General features: G+C 51.0%; 1 long non-coding RNA gene and 1 other non-coding gene across 2 annotated transcripts; one reads left to right on the top strand and one right to left on the bottom strand.

Moving 5' to 3' along the window:
- Positions 1-3,965: 3,965 nt before the first annotated feature.
- LOC141573369 (uncharacterized) lies at positions 3,966-6,668 on the top strand. Its single transcript, XR_012499071.1, has 2 exons — positions 3,966-4,608; positions 4,899-6,668. It is a non-coding gene; the product is annotated as an uncharacterized LOC141573369 (long non-coding RNA).
- A 3,934-nt stretch (positions 6,669-10,602) lies between these two features.
- LOC141573498 (U6 spliceosomal RNA) lies at positions 10,603-10,711 on the bottom strand. The gene has a single exon (XR_012499299.1). It is a non-coding gene; the product is annotated as a U6 spliceosomal RNA (small nuclear RNA).
- Positions 10,712-18,620: the final 7,909 nt, after the last annotated feature.

Below are 18,620 nucleotides of genomic sequence, written 5' to 3'. Positions count from 1 at the left end.
GGGTGTTTCTGCTCTTCTTTTTTTTATTTCAGCTGGTGGGTTCGATTGTTTCTTTGAGATCATTCTTCATTTTTGAGGAAGGCCTGTATCGCTATAAAGTTCCCCCTTAGTGCAGCCTTGGCTGAATCCCATAAGTTTTGGGTGGTTGGGTTTTCATTTTCATTTGTATCAAGGTTCTCTTTGCTGTTGTTGTTGTTGCTGTTGCTGTTGCTGTTGTTGTTGCTGTTGCTGTTGCTGTTGGTTGCTGTTGCTGTTGTTGTTGTTGTTGTTGTTGTTGTTGTTGTTGTTGCTGCTGGGTTTTTTGTTTATTTCAACTTTGATTTCATCATTCACCCATTGGCTTTTCGATAGCATGTTGTTTCATCTCCATGCTTCCCCCCCCCCCCCCCGCCTTTAGTTAGCCTTTAGTTGGCTTCTGTGACTCACTTGTACGTTTTGGAGTTCGGTTGACCCTGTTTGGAAGTCTATTCACCTATGGCTATAACTGTTTGTATGAAACAGATAGTAATAGAATCTCAAACCCATCTAAAAGAGAAAGAAAGGAAGGAGAAGGGGGGGAAAAAAAAGTCTCTATTATTTTCTTGCTTCCCTCTGCCACTCTTAATGGTTTAGATGTCTTCTTTTTACAATTTTGTGTTTATTCCGTTTGGAATGAATGGTAGTGATCACCTTTCCGGTGATGAGTGGTCTCATTTTTGTACCATCCTCCTTCTTCTCTATTTAGAGTAGACCTGTTGATGTTTCTTTTAGCATGGGTTCAGTGTTGCTAAACTCTTTTCGTTTTTGCTTGTCTGTGAAGCAAAGTTCTTTACCTCCCCTTCTATTCTAAAGGATAGCTTTGCTGGATAGAGTATCCTAGGCTGCTTCTTTTTGTCTGTTTTGTTTTGTTTTGTTTTGTTTTTCATTCAAGAATTTCAATAGATCTTGCCACTCCCTTCTGGCCTGTAGTGTTTGTGTAGAGAAATCCGCTGAGAGCCTTATGGGGGTTCCCTTGAAACTCACTCTGTTTTTCTCTTGCCTAAAGGCGTTTAGGATCATTGCTTTATCCTTGACTCTGGCCATCTTGATTAGCCTATGTCTTGGTGTGGGCCTGTTTGAGTTCTTTCTGTTGGGTACCCTCTGAGCCTCCTGGACTTGGATATCTGATTCCTTCTTTAGATTTGGGAAATTTTCAGTCATGCTTTCTTCGAATATCTTTTCGGTCCCCTTGGTTCTTTCTTCCCCTTCTGGAACCCCTATTGTGCGTAGATGGGCACGCTTTCGAGGGTCCCTTAGGTCCCTAAGATGGTTTTCGTTGTTCTTTATTGGTTTTTCTCTCAGCTGTTCTGATTGGGTTCTTTCTGTTGTCCTGCCTTCTAGGCCACTTATTCGTTCCTCTGCGTGATCTAGCCTGCTTTGGACAGCCTTTAGACCAGTTCTCATTTCAGCCAATGAGTGGACCAGTTCTCCTTGACTCTTCTTTATAGCTTCGATTTCGTTTTTGACGTATAGTATATCTCTCAACACTATCTCTTGGAGTTCCTTCAGGACTTGGATCACTCCTTTTTGGAAATCTTGATCGAGCAGGCCATCCATGTCTATTTCATGGATCGTGCTTTCAGGGAATTTCTCTGGCTCTTTTAATTGGGAGTGGTTCCTCTGCTTCTTCATAATGCTCCTATCTCTCTGGCACTGTGGCTTAAGGAGTATCAGTTATCTATTGGTGTCCTTAAGGAGTTTATGTATTTATCGAAAGCCTAGGCAGGCATAAAACTTTAAAAGAGAGAGGGGGATAGGGGGAGAGAGAGAGAGACAGAGACAGAGACAGAGGGGGAGAGGGAGAGAGGGGGTGGGGGCAGGATGTTAAAAGAATGGAGAAAAAAAGGTTTGAAAACAGTGTACGATCAATAATAGAAGAGCAAGTTGAAGCAGAATAGCAATTGAGCTGAGACGTCTTCTAAAAGCCTTTAAAAACAAATAGAAAAGATCAGAAAATAATATACAGTTGTTTCAAAAGTAAATTTTTAAAAGGTAATCGGAAATAGAACAGATTTTAACAAAAGATAAAACAGAGGATTTTAAAAGACGGGAGAAAGAAAAGGTTTGAAGACAGTGTGTAATCATGAATAGAAGAGTAAGTGGAAGCAGAATAGCGATCGAGTTGAGACGTCTTTTAATAACCTTAATAAAAAGGAGGAAAAAAATCGAGAAACAATATTTGAAACCTGTGAATAACCAGTAACAGGAGATCAAAACCAAGAGAATGAAAAAGGGAAGGGGGTGGATGTTTAAAAATAATAATAATGAAAAGACTTGAAATGAAACATTTAAAAGGGATTAAAACCGTAAACGTATACGACTGTTCAAAAGTAAAGGTTAAAAAGGTAACAGAAGGTAAAACCGATGTAAAAGAGATTAAAAAAGAAAAAGGAAAAGAAAAAAAAAAAGAGGAAAAAAAAAAAAAAAAAAAAGGATGTGTTCTCCTGGAGACGGTGCGCTCTTAACGGTTTCACCGAGAAGTCTTTCTGTCGTCGCCCTGTTTCGTGAACTCAGCTTGCTGTTTCCGCGGGCCCTCTGTCGGCGCCCTCGTCTGTGCTGCCCTCGGTGCCTGTGGGCAAGTAGATCGCGCCCCCTCCTGGCACCGCGGTCGGATGCTGCGTTCCTGCCGGGAAGGAGGGAGGGTGGCTGGCCGCCTGCCCTCTCCCGGCGCCGGTCGCTCCGCTGCTCTGTGCGGCTGTGTGCTCCGCCTCGGGTCGGCGCTCCTCTCCGTAGGTGGGCTCGGGGAAGACGGTGGAACCGCCCCGCCCCTGCTGCATTCCAAAACTCGGCTCCTTCTTAGTCTTGGTGGCGCGAGTTCTCTGAGGTACCGGGGCAGATATATAATATCTGCCTCAGGCTGAAAACGAGTCTCAGTCCTGCCTAGGAGGTTGCAGAGCCCCCGGGTGCGGATTCGAGTCTCGGCCCCGCCCCCGCTCCCGCCCCCGCCCGCGCGCTGCGCGCCGCGCGCCAGGGGCTATGGCGGCTGTGGCTGCGCCCCGCCTCTCTTCTCGCGAGAAGGGCCGGTGATGGCGCCGCGGGTCTGAGGAGATGGAGGCTACGGCGCCCCTCTCCCCAGGGCACACCGGCCGTGTTGCTTTGCCTTTCTTTCCCCGTAATGGACGGGTTGGGGGGGCGGGTTGTTCTGCTCTGTATCCCCTCCTGGCCACGGCGCGTGGTGCCGCCGCCACGGTCCTCTGCCCGGCTCGTGCGGCCTGTCCCGGCCCCCGGCTGCCGGCCTGCGACTCGGGCTGGGTGTCGCGGGGACCCTCTGTGCCCGTTTCACTTGGATAGGTCGGTCAAGGGGCGCTCCGGGCAGCTCTGAGACTCGGAGGCTCCCCCACCGTCCCGTCGGCCTCTCCGTTGGAGACGGGGAGGTCTGGCGAACGAGACCTATTCCTCCTCTGCCGGTCCCTCCCGCACTGTTTTGCTTTTGACTCTTTCTTTTCTCCTTTTCTCCTACCAGATTTTGGGCGTCTTTGTCTTTCGAAGAGGGCGGTGTTCTGTCGGAGTTCCGCAGGTGGTCTGATTGGCCGAGTGGGTCCGTCGATGTGAGTTTTGGTGTATTTGTGGGAGAGGGTGAGCTACGAGCGTCCTTCTACTCCGCCGTCTTGCTTCTTCTCGGGTTATTTTTGAAGAGTAGGTGCTGGGGATTGAACCCTGGACCTTTATTTTTTGCATGCTAAGCATGGGCTGTACTGCCTGATCTCTAGACCCTCCCCACCGCAACCCCCCCCTTTCCCACCGCCTCCATAGTACTCGATGAATCTCCTACCTAGATATCTATGCTTCCTTGGAATAGGGCCGTCGTTTTCTTCATCGGATTGATGCACGTCTGTGGATTCGTCTCGTTTCTCTCCACTGCGGTGGGTGGCATCGGGGCGTGGGGTGGGGTGGGGTGGAGTGGCGTGGGCTGGGAACAGTTCTTCACGTGTAGAGGTGGAGCGGAGCGATGAGGATGGTGACTGTTTCCCCGAGTGCTCGCGCCGGGTGATGGAGGCCTGTGGTCTGACTTGGAAGAGGACTCGGGTGACCAGAACAGAGCCCGTGTGGGGTCGTTGTGGAGGGAGGAACTCCACCCCCCCCCCAGCCCCAGCCAAGGCACTCGTACCTCATCGAGGGACGGTCGGCCGAAAACAAACGAAAGCTGTCAGAGGTTTGGGGGTGGGGGTGAAGGGGTGGGTGTGTGTGTGTGTGTGTGTGTGTGTGTGTGTGTGTGTGTGTGTGTGTGTGTGTGTGTGTGTGTCTGTGTCTGTGTCTGTGTGGTGTGTGTGGTGTGTGTGTGTGGTGTGTGTGTGGTGTGTGTGTGTCCCCGTTCCCCGTACCACGGTCTCTGGTCGAGGCCCCCCCGAGCGGAGAAACGCACGCCAGGCCGTCCGTGCTCCTGGTTGTCCGGCCGCGTGTCCCTGCCACCCAGAGATCCCGAACCGTCCCGCTCGCTCCCCTGCCATGTGCCATGTGCCACCTGCCTGTCGGCCGGGCGCTATTTTAGACCCTGCGAAGAAGTCGACCGGACGGCCGGGCCGGGCCGGGCCGGGCCGGGCCGAGCCGAGCCGAGCCGAGCCGATCTGAGCCGAGCCCGTCCAGGCTGGGGTGGGTGGTGCTGGGTTCAGAGGAGTGGGGTACAAGCGGGAGGCGGGCGTCGATGGAGGGGAGGGGGAGGGGGAGGGGGAAGGGAGAGGAAAGGGGAGGGGAGGGGGAGCAGGGATGACGATGGTCTGGGGCTTGGCGTGTGGGGTGGGGGTGGGAGGGATGGTAGCCATCCTATGACTTTCTCTCCCTACCCCGCCTTTTGCAAGTCTGTTAGAGTGACAAGGTGGTGCTGGTTTCTGGCTGGTGCACACCATAGTGATTCTGTTCTTCTTTTTCCTGGTCTTTTTCAGGAACCCTCGTCCCGAGGGACTGAATCTAGTGCCCTGTGCTGCGCGGTACGACCTAGGGGTCGAATCTGCCAGGAGAGGACTTACAAGGATTTGGAGGATCCTGGAAAACTGCTACCATCCAGAATCCTACATGGATGTTCAAGATCTTGTGGATGGACGGACGGACGGAAGACGGATCGAATGGAGGCCCCGCCCCATCCCCTGGACCCCTTGGCCCAGGAGGATCGTGATGGGTCTGGAAAGGACTCTTCCGACGAGGGTCTCGGGATGGACTTTCTCGGTCTGCGGAAGGTGTTTCTGCACAAAGAGGAAGAGAGGGGCGTTCTCGGCCAGAGAGCCCGAACCGCCTCCTTTCAGGGATCCGCTCCAGTCAGGGTTGGGGTCGGGGTCAGAACGCAGCCACCGACAGCTCCCCTCCCTCGTCTTGGCTCTCCAACTTGGGAAACCCTCCTCCCTGCCCCCTCACCCATCTTCTCGTCAGCCGGCCTCCAGCTTCCCCGTGCCAACCACCTCTCTCATGCTGCCGGACTTTCCTCCTCCTTGGGCTGCCAGGAAGCTCTCCCGCTCCTCCACGTGCTTTGGCTTGGAATCCCTGACAAACACAAGCGGTGCTGGTGGGCGGGGCCGTGGGCGGTGGCAGAAGGACTCCCTTCATCTTATGGGAGCGATTTTTATCTCCATAGAGGTGGCGATTGAGAAAACACATAAAATCACTCAGAAGAATACCCATGTGTAGTATCCCTGACCTAGATCCGTGTCTGTCTGTCTGTCTGTCTGTCTGTCTGTCTGTCTGTCTGTCTCTCTCTCTCTCTCTCTCTCTCTCTCTCTCTCTCTCTCTGCCTCTCTCTCCATTTCGCTATTCTCTGTGTGTGTGTGTGCGCGCGCGCGCATGCGTGTCTGTCTGTCTCCCTTGTCTCTCTTTCCTCTCCTCTCCCCTCCTCTCCTCTTCCCTGTTCTCCCCCCTTCCCCCTCACCCCTCCACTCCTCTCTTCTCCCCTCCACTCCTCTCCTCTCCCTCTTCTCCTCTCCCCTCGCCTCTTCTCATTTCCCCTCCCCTCCCCTCTTTTCCCTCCTCTCCTTTCCTGTCCTCTCCCCTTTTATCCCTCCTCTCCTCTGCTCTTTCTCTCTCTCTCTCTCTCTCTCTCTCTCTCTCCCCTCCCTCTCTCCCTCTCCCCCCCCTTCACTTCCCTCCCTCCTCCCTACCCCCCCAACCCCTACCTTCACAGGGCCTCATAGATTGCAATCGGTTTCCATGAAATGTGATGAAGAGGGAATGAATTTTAGAATGATATCCCCATGCCATCGAATCCTTCTTCCCCAGGGATAGCGACTTATTTGTGGTCGTGTTTGTTTTTGTTTTTCTTGTTGTTGTTTTGGGGCGCATCGAGGGCGCAGGAGGCGTTGGGAGTGAGGGTGATGTTTCTCTTTCTGTCTGTCTCCTCCTTAGGACGGATTTTAAGAGGAGGGAGGACTCACAGAAATCTACCATCTTGTCTCGTACTGCAGCTGTGTTTGAGCTTCCTATACGATCTGGGCGGAACACTCCCCACCCTCACCTCAAGCCGCCATTGCCGCCCCCTCAGCCCCCTGCACCCCCGTCCAGTCCCACACTTGGGGCGGTGGTTGGGCATGGGGGGATGTTGGCGGGGTGGTGGTTGGTGGGGGGTGGGGTGGTGGAGGAAACCAGAAAACAGACCACTGTGGCACGTGGGTGACTGGGGCTTCAGGGTGAAGGAGGATGAATAAAATGGCCGGAATTAGGCTAACGGATTATTGCTTCTTTTTTTGGCGGGGGGGGGGGAGGATCATTAGGTCATTCATTCATTCATTCATTCACTCATTCATTTGCTGGGGGGGGGGTGTCATTCGGTTTCTTATGCTCGCCCTGAAAACGGTCAACTGTCCTGACTGACTGGTTGCTGCTCACGGTTCCAGGCCTGTTGTTGAAACTGGAAGCTATCGATCTTACTGTTTCTACTGTATTTCACTCATTGAAAGTCATCATCATGCTGGGTCTCTGAGTCTTTCTCCGAGGAGAAGGTCGGTCACGGGACTAATGACCTGACAAAATAGCCTGAGTGACCAAGAAGGCCACACCTTGAGTGCTTATGAGATAACGAGATCTAACCACCAGCCTCTATAGAATGGGTCACCTGGAGGCATCGTGACACCATTCTGAGTCTTCTGATGAGAAAACGATTCTGTGGATGGTGATCGATGCCCGATTGTTTGAGCTATGGCTCTAGAACCACCCCACCCACTCCATCCCCAAGGTGGGTACACAGTTTTGAAGACGCTAGCCTGCTGTGAATCCCCTTTGCCCGGCAGAGCGATAAAATGGCCTCTTTGCTTCTAAGCTCCGAGACCTTGTCTCTGGATTCTTGGGCTCGTCGGGGACGGGGGCCGATCTTTTGGCAACAAGCGTGCTTCAGAAACAGCGGATGCCCGAGAAGGACACTCTGCCTCTCCCTCTTCTTCCGGGCCTGAAATGGGGAGGAAAAAAACATCGCTTCCCCTGGAAGCTGGAGTCCGGAACCCGCCATCCGGAGGGACTTCTGGCTTGGCCTTCTCCTGGGGTGGGGGGGGGAGGGCACGCCACTGCACGTGTTCTTTGTCAACTCCCTGTTTCTCTCTTCTCGAGTTATCTCTTTGGGACGGCTCCCACACTGGGTGAAAACAGACAGACAGGCTGGTATGTCTCCCTACCCCACCCTTCGCCCCCAAATGACTGATCTCCTGTCCCATCAGAATCACCACTTGTTTTCCAACGTGGCTTTCTTGGATCCTGGAGGACTTGTAAAGGAAAAGCCCAGCTGGGCTAACAAGCTAAAGTCACAAATCTAAGTGTGATAAGTGTCCGTTTACTGATCTAAGTTCTGCTGGGCTAACTCGTAAATCTGAAGTTTAGTGTCAGTTTACTGGGCTAACAAGCTAACTCGTAAATCCAAGCTCAACAAGTGTCAGTAACGTGATCTGTTCCAAATTGATAAGCTCCAGTGTACTGATCCTTTGCTTTTTGTTGTTTGAGCCTTATTGGCGAATAGACCCATATTTGTAATTAACCCTATGAAACCTCATGTGCACGTCTTGGAGGTGCTCAGAGCTTCGGAGCAGAAGCCCCTCTGAGCCCGCCGGCGTAATAAATCTGAGTACTCCAACCCTCCGAGAGGTGCTTGTTTCTTGGCTGGCCTGTCATTTCCGTAACAGACTGATATCAACTTAGAGCCAAGATGGGCGCAGAACTGAAGGAGCTTCTCGGCTGGCCTAAGAAGCCTGTCGTCGTGATGTGGGAGGCATTCTTTACGAGGGACCTATCTGATTAAGTGCTTGACCGCCTTTTGGACTTTGAACCAACTTGGAGATAGGAACTAGGATGAGAGGGCACCCGAAATAGCTCAGCAAACTCTTCTCCATCCTTAGAAGACAGACAGACAGACAGACAGACAGACAGACAGACAGACAGACAGACAGAGTGTGTGTGTGTGTGTGTGTGTGTGTGTGCGCGCGCGCGTGTTTGTGCGCGTGCGGGGGTGTGGGAGAGGGAGGAGATGACGTCAGCGTACTGGACACTGTTTCAGTGACATGGGGAGTGCTGTCAACTAGGAAGGAACGTCATGTATTCTTCAGCCTTGTGTCTGTACAGGTGGGTACACTCAGGGTTCCAGAAAGGATGGGATATTCCTGGCAGTCGTCTACTGCCCTGGCATCGAGGGCTGGCTGGCTGGCTGGCTGGCTGTCATCCAAAGTGGAGGCTCTCGTGAAAGGGACGGAACCGAGTCCCGAGGAGATGCCTCCTTCACTGACTTTCATGCAAACACAGTGGACCACAGCCTCCGGAAAGAGGGTGGGTGGCACACGTGGCCCCAGTCTGTTCTGTCCATTCGGCAAATGGCCTGGGTTAGGGGAAACCCAGCATGGCGACCATCCGACAGGCCGACCCACCGACCCACGGACGTTCTCGGTTTCTCCCAGCTTCCTGGATGACCTCCCCCACCCACCCCCACCCCACCCGCATTCCTTCACCCACCGTGGTGTCTGGTGTCAGGGCACTTGGAAGATGACTCCCATTGTTCAATAGACAGGGGCAGGAAGATTCCTATAGGACCGCAAAAACAGTCAACTGGCCATACATACATACATACATACATACAAACTTTTTGTCCCCAGAGGCCTCAGACCTCCTCTCTCTGGACACGCTGAACCCCAGTAACTGGCCCCCATTCAACTGCCACATAGTAGGGGTCATCCAGACGTTCTTGGGATGGTAGGTATGACTTCCAAAGGGGTTGAAGCCTTCCTTCCCCCGCTGCAAGCCTGATGCCATCAGCATGGCCAGGACACTGCTACAAACAAACAAACAAACAAACAAACAAATAAACAAACAAACAAACAAACACACACACACACACCACCACCACCACCACCACCACCAACAACAACAACAACAACAACGACAACAAAAGACAAACACATGCGTATGTGACTTGGGGACATACTTTCCGCAGCCTCCAGGGACGAAGGCACTCGCTTCGCTGGGTAAATCCTACGAGGCTTCACTAAAGCGCTTGCCAACTTACTTCTCAGAAAGATCGATCTCTGCCCCCATCACCCGCCATCATCAGGCAAGGTCGTCAGAATCCATGGGAGATATAGACTAGAAGAAGAAGTAGAGGAAGGAGGAGGAGGAGGTGGAGGAGGAGAATCAGTGACATGAGGTGTGTACGACTTCTTGTCTCCAAGAGGATTGAGTTTTAAATTTTTTTCTTTTCAGATACAAGGGAAAATAAACTTCTGTTTTTTCCCCTTCCTTCCCTTTTAGAGGCGGACACCCACATGGTAACTATCATACCTCTGTCAGCAGAATGGAATCCTTTCTCTTTTTCTCCCTCCCTGACCCTTCTGGGATTCAGAAATCCTCCGTGAGGATTTTTCTATTCTTGGCAGCAGAGTTATTAGCATCATTGACTTGGAGGCAAAAACTTAGGTTTCCATTAAACTGGGATAGACATGCATGGATAAGAGATACTAGTGCTACTCGTTCTCCTTAGGGTTCCCCTGTGTCTGTGGGGGTGTGTGTGTGTGTGTGTGTGTGTGTGTGTGTGTGTGTGTGTGTGTGTGTGTGTGTGTGTCTGTGTGTCTGTGTGTCTGTGTGTCTGTGTCTGTGTCTGTCTGCCTGCCTGCCTGCCTGCCTGCCTGCCTGCCTGCCTGCCTGTTTATTGTAGGAACTCTCTGTCAATGGAAGTATAGTTGACTTACAATGTTGTGTTCATTTATGACGTACGGCATAGTGATTCACTTATTCACACACACACACACACACACACACACACACACACACACACACACACGTATACTTTTTCAGGATAGGTTATTACAAGCTATTGAACATAGTTCCCTGTGCTAGACAGTAGGACCTACTTGTGTACCTAGTTTGTATAGGGTGGTTTATATCTGCTAATCCCAAACTCCTGATTTATCCCTCTGCCCTCCCCCGTTCCTCCACCCTACCCTGTCCCCTGTGTTAACCATCGGTTTCTTTTCCATGTCTGCGAGTCCAGTCTGTTTCTGGTTTGTAAATAGGTTCCTTGGAGTCTTTTTAAAATGGAGTTATTTATGTATGGATGGGTGTCTTGACTTACTTTCAGATCCCACCTAGAAGTGATGGCATAGGATATCTGTCTTCCTCTGGGTGACTGACATCACTAAAGCTACGGAACGCTTCACGTATGTGCGTGTGTCGTCCACGTTCAGGGGCCGTGCTGATCTTCACTGGATGGTTCCCGTGTTAGTCGATGTGCTGTGGCAGCAAGCGCTTGCCTTAGGGTTTTTGTCTCAACCTGAAAGCCGGCCCGGAGACTGAAGGTCTTCTAGTTGCCTCCACTATCTGCCTAGGACCATCTCCACGAACGTTTCCCATTTTCTCTCACCCTTTTGTCTTGGCATCATTGAGTACTAAAATGCTCCGTCTCCTGAAGCCCTGCAGACTGAAGCTGGACAACGGGAGGTAAACGTCAGAGAAATGGCCACAACAGCTCCTGTGGAAACCATCCTAGGGCCTGTTTTTGGAGGAGCCGCTCAGAGAGTTGAGCCGAACACCCCAGGACATCATCAGAGGCATTTCAAACTGCTCGAGCCGTTTCGATGACCCCGATGTGTGGAAATCTCCTACCAGACTGACCCCCTACTCCCGGCCCTGAATCTGGTTTCTCATCTGCTCCAATGATTAACCTTTTTGCTGTACTTTGGTTTTCCACACAAGTGCCTCTTAGGCGATACCTGACTGCTTGCTCCCTAGGCCTAGCTTCAGAAGCCCATCGACACCACCGCCTCCTGAGACGAGATACTACAACTGTTTCCTTGAACAGACCTGTTCTCAGAACTAAGAAACTGGGTCCATGAAACGCAGGCCCTCTAGGAAACTATTCCCTCCCTCCTGCCCCCACACCACGCGCACGCACGCACGCACGCATGGACGCACATGCACAGTCAACAGCCCAGCTTTTAATGTGTAAAACTTCCAGGGAAGTTACAGAATAGGGAAATGTTGGGGTCCAGAGTAGGCTGCCCCAAAATGTGCCCGATGGACTATGCTGAATGAAAGGGACTTCACAACTGGCCAAGGGGGAGGGTATAGGTCAGTGGTAGAGTGTGTGCTTAGCAAGCAAGCACAAGGTCCTGGGTTTAATCCCCAGTACCTCCGGTCAAAAATAAATACATAAAATCGAATTCCTCTCCCCGCCCCCCCCCCAAAGTATACACTGCTGTATGTCAACTCTGTCTCAATAAAACTGGAAGAAAAAAAGGAAAAAAAAAAAAAGATTTAACAAAAGAAAGAAAGAAACAAACAAAGAACTGCCCGAGGCAAGAGGAACACTCTGGCCCTCCTTTCTGCCTCCCTGGAAGCAGGGGAAAAAGAATTTTGTTTTTTTAAAGTCTCCCATCCCAGAGGAATCTATCAAGTCAGAGGTCTGCTTCCATGCCCTTCCATGATTCTCAAACGGTGTAGTGGGGTTTACCCAGATTAGGAAAAGGAGGGGACTCCTTTGGCCTGAGACCAGGCGAGATTCTCCCCCTCCCTCCCGCCTCCCTCCGTGCAGTTGGGACGGGGTGGCCTAAGGGTGGGGAAATTGAAACCAAAGAACAAAAGCCGTTCAACAGAGAGGAGCCGGAGGCCAAGTCAAAGGCTCTGACCTGAGCACAGAGCTTTCTGCATTTGAATGAAGCGATTGAACGAGGCCCTGCCGAATGGATCCTCCTGACGTCCCCGCCCCCGCTTCCAGGAGACAGTCAGTCGATTTGGGACCGATCGGTGGAGAAGGCCTGGGAGGCGGCGGCGGCGGCGGTGGCGGCGGCGGCGGCGGAAGCAGCGGCGGGGGCGGGGGGGGGTGGAGCGCGGGCGGGGGCGGGACCAACGGTCGCTCCAACTCTGCCTGCCTGCCTGTCTGCCTGCCTGCCTGCCTGCCTGCCTGCCTGCCTGCCTGCCTGCCTGCCTGCCTGCGGGGCTGAGGCCTGAGGGCCACGCTGGTTCCTGCCACTCAGGGAAACTTCTGCAGGTGTTGCCGAAAGATCGCCCTCCCCCACCCCGTCCCTGACGAGCCAAATAACCCAGAGACAGGGTCTTAGAGTTTAGAAGAAAAGAGGCAGCTTGATTGCTTTGCTGGGCAAAGGGGACTCACAGCAGGCTAGTGCCCTCCAAACTGTGAACCCGTCTTGGGGTTGGGGTTTCATGCTTCTGTGGACGAACAGGTTGGAGCATGAAAGGGAATCACAACAGGCGGGAGCACAAAAGGTGCTCATGATCAACAAGGGTCTCTGATGAAACTTCCTCCTAAATCTGGATGAGTGTCTGATAACATGGGACCTCCTGGTGGTCTAGTAGGTCATCAGCCCGTGACCTTCTTTATCTGGTCAGACTCACCCGGCGGCACCAGCGCCACGGAGGAACTCGGGGTGGGGGGTGGGGGGTGGGAGGGGGCTGGTCGTTCTCCTGAGCTTATCCTCCCGTGACTCCCTTCCTGGGGAAAGACTCAGACGCCAAACATGATTGTCAAGTTGAACGATCAGAGGAAGGTCAAATCAAACAGTTAGAATCGACAACTTTAGCTGTTTTTAACAGTGGGCCTGGAGCTGGGAGCGGTGTCTGGTCAGTCGAGTTTGCTGATGGTTCTAAAAGCAAGCAGTAAGCATAAAGCCAAAAATTGGCTTAGCCTAAGTGCGGCCACTTCATGATTCCTCCTTCACTGGGGGCTGAGGCGTGGGGGAGGGCGGGGGTGGGGGACAGGACTGAGGTGGCGGCGAACTTCTCCGTGAATGCTCGGAGCCGAACTGCTCTCTGGGCCTAGGTCTGAAAAAGGCCTGAGTCTCAGCTATGTCAGATTCTCTCTCTTTCTGGGCACATGGACTGACTCGCCCCGCATCCTCCCATCCTGTCAGACCCTTTGGACACACACCTCCACCTGAAGAGTTCTTTGGCCTCGTCCAGAAAAAACAAACACACGCACGAACAAAACCAAACGAGCACACAGAAACCCTGCTGATCTCCTTGGACCCCATTCACTTCGGAGAGTCCCTCTCGTAGAAATCCCCTCTGCTCGATGATTTCACCACAGCCGCCTCCCTTTCTCCGGCACAGTGACCCCCCACCCCCACCCCTGCGTGGGCCCTGTCCCTCTACCTATCAAAAACCAAACCCCAGGAGAAAAGAAAATCAGAATGCTGTTTTGAGCCACTGGATCTGTGAAAGGAACCAAACAGAAAGCTGAAATAACCAAACCAGCCGAACACCAAAAGCGAACAGACAGATACCCCAGAAAGAAGGGCACGCCGACCCTTGCCCCTTTCCTTCCTGGAATCAGGACATAACATAGATCTACACCCCACCCCCCACCCCACCCTCCCCAGATGTCTTCTTTATGCCGGAACGAGAGTGACGTTCTTATTGTCAACGGTGCTGTTATGGAAATGACAGGCCGGCCAAGAAACAAGCACCACTCGGAGGGTTGGAGTACTCAGATTTATTACGCCGGCGGGCTCAGAGGGGCTTCTGCTCCTAAGCCTTGAGCACCTCCAAGACGTGCACGTGAGGTTTTATAGGGTTAAGTACCAGCTTGGGGTATTCGGCCAATAGGCACGCAATAGCTTTAGCAACATCATTATCACGAAAGTAGAGGCAGTGAGGCAGCAAACCAACATTTCAAGGCCAGATATGTCTCTTTGAAAATCCAGCTGGCTAGCAAAATATGAACAGGGAATCAGCAAACCGGCACTTATTAATTTAGATTTACGAGTTAGCCCAGCAGAACTCAGATCAGTAATCCGACACTTGTTACACTTAGATTTGCGACTTAGCTTGTTATCCCAGCTGGGCTTTTCCTTCACAGTGTAAAGCGGAGAAGGAGAGAATTCTGTACAAACAGACCTCGATGAAAAGAATCCTCACCCTCTTTTAGGCCCCCACCTCAACACACGTGCGCGCACACGCGCGCACACACACACACACACACACACACATGCATGCACGCACGCGCGCGTATAGTTACTCCTGTTCTCTCTCTTTCTCTCTCCCTCTTCCTTTCTTACTGATTTTTTAAAAATGTTTACTGATAACACAGAAAATAATTGCTTAAATGTTGTCCAGGAATGATATTCATTTTTGAAAACATGATATATATTGTAAAGGATTTGGGCTCCCTTAGAAAAATCCCAGTCCAGGCACGATTGTATAGCACCTCCTTTCACTTTCAAGTGTCTCATTTCAGACAATAAAGTAGCCAGTCATCTTCCTTGTGCATGACCTTTGTAACTGGCACAAGTCAAACGGCACAAAATTCAGACCCAATCTCCTGATCCATATGATTCTCATATTCTTTTTTTTTTTTTTTTTTTTTAGCGAGTCCAGAAGCTATGGGTCTGTGCCAACCACCCGTGGCTGTTCACTATCCAGCATTTCTTCCATTATCTTTATGTTGTCCTGTTTCTTGGAAGTATTAGTGCAGCTACTTTTCCCGATGGTCTGTCTCTGTCTCTGTCTCTCACTCTTTTCTCCTTCTTTTTTTTGGGGGGGGGAGGAGGGGGATGGGTTTGATTAGGTTATTTATTTATTTTAATGGTGGTTCTGGGGATTGAACCCAGGGCATCATGCATGCTAAGCAGGCACCCTAACAATGATCTATATCCTTCTCTACACCGCCCCCCCGACCCTCCAGCACCCCCCCCCGTCCCCGGCCAGGGCCTGTCTTTGCTCAACCCAATAGAAAAGCATTTATGTTTTGCCAGTTTCCTGGGTCCTTCTTTGTTTCATAAAACTGAGAAGAAATACACGTGGAAGTTCTCTCCTATGAATTGAACAGACTGAAGATCCTTTAAATAACCAAATGAGGTGGAAGTGCAGAGAGTACCATACGGGAACACACCGAGGCACATCGTCATCAAATTGACCAAAATTAAGGATAAGGAGAAAATATTAAAATGAACGAGAGAAAAGCAACAAATAACATACAAGGGAACTCCCGTAAGGTTATCAGCTGATTTTTCAGCAGAAACTCTACAGGCCAGAAGTGGGTGGCACAACATACTTAAAGTGATGAAAGGGAAAAACTGACAGGTAAGAATACTCTATTCAGCAAGGCTCTCGTTCAGATTTGAGGGAGAAATCAAAAGCTTCACAGATAAACAAAAGCTACAAGATTTCAGCACCATCAAGCCGGCTTTACAAGGAATGATAAAGGATGGTCTCAAGTCATCAAATCCTAAGAAAAGAGAACAAAAAGATGACAGAGAAAGGGAGGGGGGGAGAGAGGGAGAGAGAGAGGGGGAGAGAGGGGGGGAGGGAGAGAGAGAGAGAGAGAGAGAGAGAGAGAGAGAAAGAGAGAGAGAGAGAGAGGGAGGGAGGGAGGGAGGGAGAGGAGACCTTCGAAAGATTGCTTTGCCTGTTTAGGGTCTTCCGTTGTTCCTTAAAAATTTTGAAATTGTTTGTTCTAGTTCTGTGAGGAATGTCGTGAGTATTTTGACAGGGGTTGCATGGAACCTGCGGTTTGCTTTGGATAGTGTGGCCATGTTGATAGTATTGATTCTTCCAATGCAAGAGCACAAGGCATCTTTCCATTTCTTTGTGTCATTTCAGATTCTGGAGTATAGATAACCTCCTCGATTAAGTTTATTTCTAGGCATTTTACTGTTTTTGACTCAATGGAAGTGTTTATCCCAGTTATAAAATTCTGGTTTTTAAAGTGGAGGGGGGAAAAAAAAAAAGGAAAGGAAGGGCCACAAATGGCAAAATATCCTTCTTTCTCATGGGTGAATTGTATTCCATTACGTGTGTGTATGTGTGTGTGTGTGTGTGTGTGTGTGTGTGTGTGTGTGTGTGTGTGTGTGTGTCCCCTCTTCTTTATCTATTCAAATATTGATGTGCACTTAGGATGCTTCCGTATCTTGGCAATCATAAATGATGTTGCTGCTAATAGCAGGGTGTGTGTATCTTTTTGAATTCATTCTTCTTTTGTGGTTGGCTTTATTCCTTTGATAAGTATGTAAGTTTAAAAAGCTAAAGCTCTAAACCTTCCTGGAAACAATGAACAGTACATATATGTAAATTAAAAATATATGTGCAGTAAAAACATTTTAAAAAAATAAATAAATAAAAAAGAACGAAAGACAAGGAAATTAGCTATCAAGCCGTGAAAGACATGGAAGAAACTTAAAAGACATCTTACTAAATCAAAGAAACCGGTCTGAAAATTGTTACCAACTGTACAATTCCAACCAAATGACATCCTGGAAAAGGCAAAGCTCTAGAAACAATCAAAAGATCATGGTATCCAGGGGTTTGGGGAGAGGGAGGGAAGGAGGAATGAACAGATGCAGCGTGAGGGATTTTTAAGGCGATGAAATTATTCTGTAGGATACCATAGTGGTGGCTGCATGTCATTGTACATTTGTCAAAACCCATAGAACGTACAACCTCAAGAGTGAACCGTCCTGTAAACTATGGACTTTGATGGATAATAACGTGTCCATGTCGGATCATCAGTTTTACCAAATAGGCCACACTGATGAGAGATGTTGAGGGGAGTGGAGGATATATGTGTGGGTGGGGAGGGCTATGTGAGAACTCTCTGTATTTTCTGCTCAATTCTGCTGTGAGCCTGAAACTGCTCTAGGAAATAAAGTCTATTAATCAAAAACAAAAACAAAAACAGAAACAGAAACAAAAACAAAACACCCAAATGAGGTGAACCAGGATTCAGTCATCCAAAATGGAGCTGGACGGCCAGTGGGAGGAACTTTGTTGCAGACATAGTCCTGTTTCAGGGAGGGGGACGTTGTCCCCTCCCTCTACACATCTTGAGTTCTCTGGGCTGGACTGATCCAAAAATGGACCCCAGACGGATCGTTGAGCAGGAGCGACAGGGAACCTACTGTCTTTCATTCAAGCACTCATGTGTCCCCGAAGCAGGCAGCTTTTCTCCGTTTTAGGACAAGAAATCAGCCCTTTGTGCGAAATGGGCCGGGCTGAGAGCCTTTGGTTTTGGGTGACCCGTCCGTGAAGAATCGAGACGGAGTTTGGGTTTTGGGGAGGGGGGGAAGCCCCTGAAAGAAGTCACGAGGTTGGTTGGTTTCTCTAGGCTTCCGGGGCCTGAAGGCTCTCAGTGGGTGATCAGGGTGTTTTCCTAAGTCCAGATGCAGGGAGGGCACCCTCCACGGAAGTGATCGATTTCCCGCTTTCAGGGAGACAGAAAGAAGAGTCTGAGGGTCCCTCTTGCGTCTGCTGGCCCCTCGGCTTCTTCGGTCACTCTCATTTCTAACCCATCCGTGTGCCACGGAGGCACATACATGTTTGGGGTGGCCTCTCCTGGGTCCCGACACCGGCATCAATGGGGGGAGGGGGGGCATGAGTGGTCAGAACTGTATCAAGCTCAAGGGCACCACCAACCGGTTTCAAAAACAAATCTGCCAGCAGCTGCTAGCCGCAGCCTGGTCGTTTCAAAGTTCCCGCCTTGCTCTTGTGGTGTGTTTTCTTTCGTTTCCCCTTCTCCACTTGCCCCGTGGGGTAGTCTGATGACACACACTTCCAGTGCTTCTTTCTTGCATCTGTGTCTCCTGGGCTGCAGTCCTAAGAGCCCCCCCCATCGCCCCCGTCCCCCCAATCAACTCGTTTCTTTACCCTCCACCAGGTCTCCTGGCTTGGAAATCTCGGCTCACAGCATGTGTCTCGTGTCCTCTCTGAATTCACGGGCCCAGCCATCCACCCTAAGGAGACGGAGGGAGGGAAGGAAGGTTTTGACCTGGCGACCTTCCTTGCCGGCATCCTCCGGATTTGGGACCCTTCAGTGCGCCACCTGCCACCCGCCATACCACTCTCACCCTGAGGCCTAGCCCTCGGGGCTCCGTCCACGCGGAAACCTGAACGCGGACGGACCTGGACGGTGGGCGGGGTGGGGGTGGGGGTGTGGAGGGGCTTGCTTCATCACTGCCGGAACCGTGGAGGCGACCGGGACAGACGCGTCCTTCAAGAGGTGAAGGGACACGTCGCCCGGGCTAGGTCCGTGCCACAGCATGTGATTTGGCTCTAAAAAGGAAACCAGGGACCCGTGGAGCCGAGAGACCTGTGGGAGACAGGCGGGGCCGATTCTGCGTGCCCCTGACTCCCTGAAAGAAGCCAATCTGAAAAGGTGGCATCCTGTAGGGTACCGGCTCTAGATGACATTCATTCTCAAAAGGGCA

This window comes from Camelus bactrianus, chromosome 15, assembly GCF_048773025.1.
Source record: "Camelus bactrianus isolate YW-2024 breed Bactrian camel chromosome 15, ASM4877302v1, whole genome shotgun sequence".
NCBI lineage: Eukaryota > Metazoa > Chordata > Mammalia > Artiodactyla > Camelidae > Camelus > Camelus bactrianus.
The sequence above is the reverse complement of the archived record's forward strand: the minus strand, read 5'-3'. Positions and strand labels throughout refer to the sequence as shown.